Here is a 7,872-nt window from a genome sequence, read left to right as displayed (position 1 = left end):
CATGCCGGCTTGCATACTACAAAATGTAACTGGATGTCCTAAGACATTTGGCATACTACATCTGACATACTATGAACATACTGAACCTTTTTCTGTCATATTACATAGTATGGTATTGTGGGTATTAGAATTCACCCGTAGCCATTTATCATTAGCTTGCATGGTAATTCTACCTACACAACTTAACCAGTTAAATCTACACAATAAGATATTGCACAAAGTACCCGTTCACAAGAAAAATGGCAAGCTCTGAGTATAATAGTTACTGGATGTAACTCCAGTTCCTTAGTACGCTACACCAGTAGTGACATATGTTTTATTGCATTTATTGTCACACTTTGTTTCAGACTCTATTTTTGACATGCCCTTCCTCCTGTTTCTGGGTTGCTTTTCAGCATCGGTAGTTGTTGCTAGTGCCAGGAGAGCAACATCTCCTGCAGGATTTTCACCATCTGAAGGGATGTGCATGTGCATTTCTACGTGTAGAACAGCCTAAAGGAACAAAATCTTTTCTCAGCAAAGACTTGGGATTGACCCAAGACTCCCATCATAGGCTGGATTTTCTATGATGGCGAAAAATTCAGCATACTTCAGCTTTAAGTCGGTCCTAATACAATACACACACGCACAGTGAAGGAGTTACTGGATCTTGTGTCATGCCTTACAAAGGGAGCGTTTCATGGCCAGTATAAAAGAAGAATTTATACAGTGATGTCTTTAAAGTAAATATGGCATCTGGGCATTGTATCTATATAGACAAAAGTGTATTGAATGATTCTAAAAAATATATTTTTTTACTTTAATACGTGTGTTTTTCCTAGAAAAATGACAAGACTAACCTGAATAAAAGCTACACTGCATGTGTGTGTTTGGAAATTACAAAATAATACTTGACTATTCAGAGATTTTACAAACAAGAAAATAATTCTGGTTCCACTGAGCTCCTATATTTATGTTCACTACTTTTTCCACAAAAGGCAGACTGTTAGCTGCAGGTATGAATCATACTTCAGAGACTAAGTGAACGTCAGAGCATCCATAATTGATTGTAAATCTATGACTAATTCCTAAAGATGCACCGGCACAGGTTCATCCCTAGCCTTAAAGATAACCATACAGAAAATGATGGTACTGTAGATTCCTTACTGTGAGGGGAAAATGACAACTGCGAGATTTTTTAACTCTTCACTGCCTCTGTTAGCTAATTAAAATTTAATGCATTACCACTTTGCTTTGCATTCTCTTCATTTCCATCACAAACTCAGAGCAGCAACATGAAAGAAGCTACAGGGCACAGTATTGTTGTCTCTCACTGTTTCTACCCCTGCGAGTGTCACAGGCATAACAGGGAAAATAGGACATCCACTGAACGCTCCTTCAAAATCCACTTCAACAGAAATGAGTCACACAAAAGCGGTTTAAATCTTCAAAAGTTCTTTTATGAGCCGTCTTACATTAAATAAAATAAAAAAAGATCTAAATATTATACTTGAAGAAATGTTTCCACGCTCAATTAAGTACATTTTGCCTCAGTAAGAGAACAAAGACTGTACAGAGCAACTTATTTATGGCTGCTGCGTGTTTCTGTGCCATAAAGGTGCACACAGCTGCACATTCAAGTCGGCACGGCGGAGTTGTATTTCATGGTTACAACTCTTTGATACAGTGTCATAAAAAGATGCGGCAATTAAAACCCTCTGCATCATAGTCAGAACGTGACTCGAAGCGTACCGGATCCAATTTGCTCAGTGTACAAATCATTTCAATTGATCTGTGGAGGATGGTGGTCGGGCTGAGTGTTTGTGTTTGTACAAGAAAAACAAGAGTCTGTGTCTGGTAAAGGACACAAAGATAGAGTGCATTTGTCTTAAGTTTAAAGGCACAATTACAGTTTTTTTTTGTTGTTTTTAACATAGACATTGGGATGTAACCTTTGTCCTGTTAAGGACAAAATCAGCAAATTCATAGTTTCTCAATTAATCAGAATTAATTGATGATAAGGAATAAGGAAGACTGACCTCCAGGATCCTGTGTTAAAATGTGTGACTGATCCATCCACTCTGATCTCTAAATCCGTATTTTAACATAATCTGACTTTGTTTTTGGAAGGTTTTGTCATTTTTTCATAAATGTGTCATTTTGAGACACCTACTGGCTAAATTTGTGCTCATTTGAGACTAATTTTAGGACTAATAATGACGATTTCACTGTGTTATTAAAAGACATTAAAACTAAAACTGATCGTAGGGTCTGATCATCGTTAAATACACATTTGTTACTAATTTCTAGCACATCATTTTTGACTTTGTACCACACATTGCGCCTTTAAATTCCATATGCATGCGTGTTCATGTGTGGCTCACATCGTTTAAAACCCCAGTCAGGAGGCAGGGCTGTAAGGTGAAGGATGAACAAATTAAACATCACCCAGGCTATCTCTGTAAGGCCGTACTGCTTGTTGTTCCACAAAACAGAGGATGTTGTTGAGTGCGGTGAGTTCAAAGGAATGCAAATGCAGGTGCAAGGGGTTACATGGTGTCCAGAACTGTCATTCATTCTCGCCCCACATGCAGCTGTTTTATCAGAGGCTGAGAAAGACTCTTCAGCAGGAAATAAAGCTGTAAAAAAGTGTTAAAGGCTTACAGGGGAGAGCTTTTCTTCTTTGAAGGATGGAACAGAATTGCTGCTCAGGTTTGAAGTTCTTATCTGCTACTGAGCAAAGTGTTCACTTCACTATTGTATGCAAGACCAAAGCATCAGTGTCTGTCCACTTGGAGGAATGGACCACAAAACACCTGCTATGTCGTTGGAAAAAAAAACACATATTATGGGTTTACAAATGACTGCAACACAATGGGATGCAGCATTTAAAATAGTACAAAAATTATGTGTCAAGCACAATTTCTGCTGATAAAGATAATACACATGAATCAGATACATTATGTAAAGTACACTGGCATGGGTTTGTTACATGTGCATATTATAAGGCAGCCTTTCACTGCAGGAACTCAGGGGAGGTGCATAGCAGGAGAAAAGTTTACAGGAATGGTCCTTCTGTTTCCATTGTGGTGTAGGATCGGACTGCTTCAACCACTACATTAACTCCTGCGAGGGCTCCAAAGCAGCAACAAATAGTAGTTACTGGATAAAACTCCAGTTCTATAAGCATGTAAAACAACAGAGGGTTTATTATATAAGTCTACATGGGGAATTTTACACTGACAATGGCAATGTTTTGGAAATAAAGCCGTGACAAGGACATCGAAAAGGACGGGAAACAAATGGCACTTGACGTCATATCCTACTTCAACAAATAGACATTTGTCTTGTATGAGTTTAATCAGTCAGCACTGAGACCCACACAGCAGTTTCAGGGTTACCTAGTCTGTTGGTGGTATGTTTTTATAACCCTGACAGAGATTCAGGGGTGTCTCTAGTGGTCAAAACAGTCTGAAGGTTCCTGCAGTAGAAGATGGTGTATAGATATTACACTTTGTGGAGTGAAGATGGTCATTGCACAATTGAAGCATACATGGTATTATGATACTGTCCCTCTCAACAGCCAAACAGATTGTTTTAACAAACTGACAACAATGCCATCCGAACTGTTTGAGTAAGAAGAATTGGCATAAAGACTTTATGGACTTGCTATCAATGCTCAGACTTAATTAATTCTTCAAGGTGAGGACAGGCCTGCTGGACTTGATGGATGCTGGAACTTTATATGATCTCATCTAGACTGTTTTTTTGGTCTTTGTGTCTTTATTATTGCATCCATTAGAGAAAAAAAACCCACCCATCACTTGTATATACACTCTGTAGCATACAATATGGACAACACAGGAATGCAAAAGGATGAAAGGACATATGAGCTCTCTTTGATCAGGCCTCCGGGACATTTATTAGTGACCTTTCCCTCAGTGGCCTATCCAACCTGTGCCACCATATTCTCGTCTGTCAAAGTCTGACCTTTTCTTTCCATTTTAGTCTGTTCAGCTATGTATGCCACTGTTAAACATACCAGGGCCGCCCTCTGTTTAGCTCTGTGCAGTTGTTTGGCAACATCAGTAGATGTCATGAGAGGGGTCACAGACTGGCAGCGAGATCAGACAGACGAAGCAAGGAACCTTCAGGACATACTGCATTGCATTTATTCCATTCATGCATCTTTGAAAGACTGACTTAGAGTGTTTTTGAGTTGAATTACACTGGTGTAATGGGTGCTTCAAAGTTTCTGTTTTGGAGATACGCTTTCATATTTTGGTCTAATATTAGTTCCTTATGGTCATAAAATGAGACATGGCAGTAATGGTAAATATAGCTTTACAAGAGTGCACAGGAAGGAAGGATGAGCCAGTAAAACCTAGGTAAGTAGGTTAGGCTAACTGGGTTAAACTGGGAAGTTACTTCAAAGTTGTACTTTTACTAAGTCAATGATGACACACACATTCATTGTTTTATTTATTATTGTAGTCCCGAATGTTATCACAACTGATAAGATGACCAAGATAATGGAGTTTTGCTTGAAAAGGCAAATTTCTGGGAAATATGCTTCTTTGCTTTCTTGCCAAATAATTGGTACAGTCAATGCCACTCGAATATAATAACCTTAATTGCATCACAATAAAGCCATTGTCAAATTAGACAAATAATGAAACCAAAATGAACAAATAATATCGCAAATATGCAGCATAAACCTGATAAAATAGTCATTACATGTCAAGATGTTTTTATGTAGCACATCTATGACAACAGCTGCTGCACCAAAATGCCTTCTAATAAAAAGGACTACAATTGGTGACCAAACATTGCAGTTAAGACCCTGTAGTGTTATTTAAGGTGTGATTATGCCCAAGTTATTGACGTACTAGCGATTCAACCTAACAAAATGATTTAAAATACCACTTTATTTGACTGTAACATATATTAGGGAGGAGACCCTACAGCATGATTAATCATGGAGATTAACATAACTACTAATGTAATCTACCATTGCAGTGTGGAACAGCTGGTATAACATTCACCAAAGGGAATGAGACACTGGCTCAGTGATGTTTACATACAATTACATGTGCAAACTCAAGATTAAATCATTTTAAAGGCGTTGCTTCATTCTTACCAAAGGTTTCCATTTGTCATCATCTAAAGCTGTGGTTTATGCTGACTTGTACCTCGTCTGCAAACTAATACTAACCAAAACAATTGAAATTTCCTTTTTAAAAACAGTCTTTAAGGGAGATTGCGTCTGAATGGAGGGCTGCAGCACTGCGCTGAACTATGTGCTTGGAAATCATAAAGGAGCCTTTGACTACCTTGAATATGAATAAAATGTAGAGCCCATATTGTGCTAAACTTACTTTGACATTGTAATCTTCCAATAATTTGGCTGACTGACTCTGTATTGCCTTGTCATTTACTTAGTGGCGACCATGTCCGTCTGTCAGAGCCTATCAGCTCCCTTTTGGACCGGCTGTCTTCTTTGGCTGACAGCACGAATTGAATGGATGCTTTATGCATGCAGACGGATGGTCATGTCTGTCTGGATTATTCCTTCACTTTAGACATCGGTGAAGACCTGGAGAGTGTTATCTCTACACATTTATGTCCACATGAGTGAGTTCATCCTTAAATGTTACAAATAAAATAACACATTTCTTTTGCATAAAGTTTCAAATCAAGTTTGTGGAGTTGAAAAGACGACTGAGCAAACAGCAAAGGCCATGAGGATTAGACTGAAATGGGTTGAGTCCCATATTTATGTATGAGGGGGTTAGATATGACCAAGCACGTTCTGCATTGAAAGATGGGTAGTTCTTGAATAGGTTTATCCTTGTACCTTTTAGAGTACCTTATCAAAAAGTTTCTTACACATACATTTTGTTAGCAAAACATTTTTTTAAATGCATAGATGCTGCTTTTGATTTTAAAGAAAAATTCCACACTGAACTTGTTTCAAAGAGGTATTTGCATCGACATGAGACCAAACATCGCCATCTGGAAAGAGGTACAGAAACACTGCATGCCAGACAAACCGGCTGAGGAACAGTTTTTATCCATGGGCCATTAGACTTTTAAACTCAAAGGAGTAACCCCCACAGATACTTCTGGACAATTTTCTCTTGGCCAAACATGGAACAGGGCAACACAAGTGTGTGTACATGTGGACTTTTAATGGATTATTGTATTTTTTAAGTGCACTATGGGGAGATGCTCCCACCAATTTCATTGCACAATTTTTGGGTACAATGACAATAAAGCTATTCTGTTCTATTTAATAACATCTCTAAAGACTGTATTCTAAAAAAAATGAAGGAAAATAGCTTGATGATTGAAAAGAACATTTTTAAAAAGAGATAAAAATAAAAGAAATAGAGCACAGTGACAAATAAATATTTAGAAAGTGGAGAAAATAACTACAAAACTGGCTGTTCAATTCCCTTCTGCATTCTGAAAATTGTCTTTTAAATAGGTGCTGTTTCTGCAATCTATCCTGAAATTCCATTATTAATTGAAAAAATATATATATGAAGAAAACTGTATTCAGGAAAACCACGTAAAATAAAACCTAATCAAAAAATCTAAAGTTTCATGGCCCCATATTCAAAACAAACAATAGCCCTCACACAAATTAAAAGTGACAGAGAAGCAGTGAACAAACATGTGTCCTCTCACACTCTGGAACAATTATGCCTATTATTAGACCAAACAAGCAAATGATTCGTGTAACTGCCTGATCTTCCTTCATGCTCTTATTCATCTGAAGTGTTTTTGTGCTTCTGCGCTGGCGACAGCTGGAGGCGTTATGTTTCATCCATCCCATTTTTGTGAAGGCAGTATCTCAGGAACACCTTGAGGGAACATCATTAAATTTGGCTCAGACGTTTGATTGGACTAAATGATCTACTGATTTTGGTAGTCAAAGGTCACTGAGACCTCACAAATAGATTTTTCGGCCATACTGCAGGAATTCTTCTGCTAATTATGACATAATTTCATACGAATGTCTAATAGGACAAAATTATGTAGTGATTAAATTATATATCCACAAGGTCAAAGGTCAGCTACACTGTCACATTACAACGTTCTGCAAAAACACTTTGCTGGTTAATATTCAACACTATAACTCTGGAACAGAAGCAGAGATTGTTGATTTGTTGACACTAATCTTGGGTGTTCACCTTGAAACTGCAGTGATTATATCGATCATCCATAAATCTTGTATAGAACATGTTTGTGAAGCATTAACATTTTAGAATCTGAAGCTTCATTGCAGCAAAAGCCATATTTGAAGCACTGTCTTCTGTCATGGCTACAACTTTGCGTTCTAATTCACAATTTGTAATGACAATCACATTTTTCCATTTGAAAGCACTTTGGTTTAATGTGCGTTGTTTGCATGTGTAATATAAATAAGAAAATTGACTTTTAGAATCAGTTTTATTGGCCAAACGTGAACACATGTAAGCAATTTCACCGTTTGTCTCAATGAAGTGACGCACTTCAAAGTCTGGCGTTTAACCTTTCGCACTTCAAGCAGCCTTCTACTCCTGTCACATTATTACTCACTGGGGGCTCATTTTTCACTGCGATATAAAGTCCTGCACCTCTATGGAAACAGAAGTCGAGACAAAATGTGTTTTATGGAATATACCAAAATAATAATGTCAAAGAATCTTAAAAAGTTGAATCTCTTTAAATATTTATTTTACAATAACTTAAAAGAAAAAAATAGAATCAGAATGTGAAACATTTTTCTAAATGCCCTCAAAACATGGAGTCTCCACATGCTATAGGAAAACTATTTGACTATTTACATTTTACGGCCTCTACAATCTAAGTGTTTTTCCACACCTCTCCGCACATCGACTCTAG

This window comes from Amphiprion ocellaris, chromosome 13, assembly GCF_022539595.1.
Source record: "Amphiprion ocellaris isolate individual 3 ecotype Okinawa chromosome 13, ASM2253959v1, whole genome shotgun sequence".
Taxonomy (NCBI): Eukaryota; Metazoa; Chordata; class Actinopteri; family Pomacentridae; genus Amphiprion; species Amphiprion ocellaris.
This window is presented reverse-complemented; position numbering follows the sequence as displayed.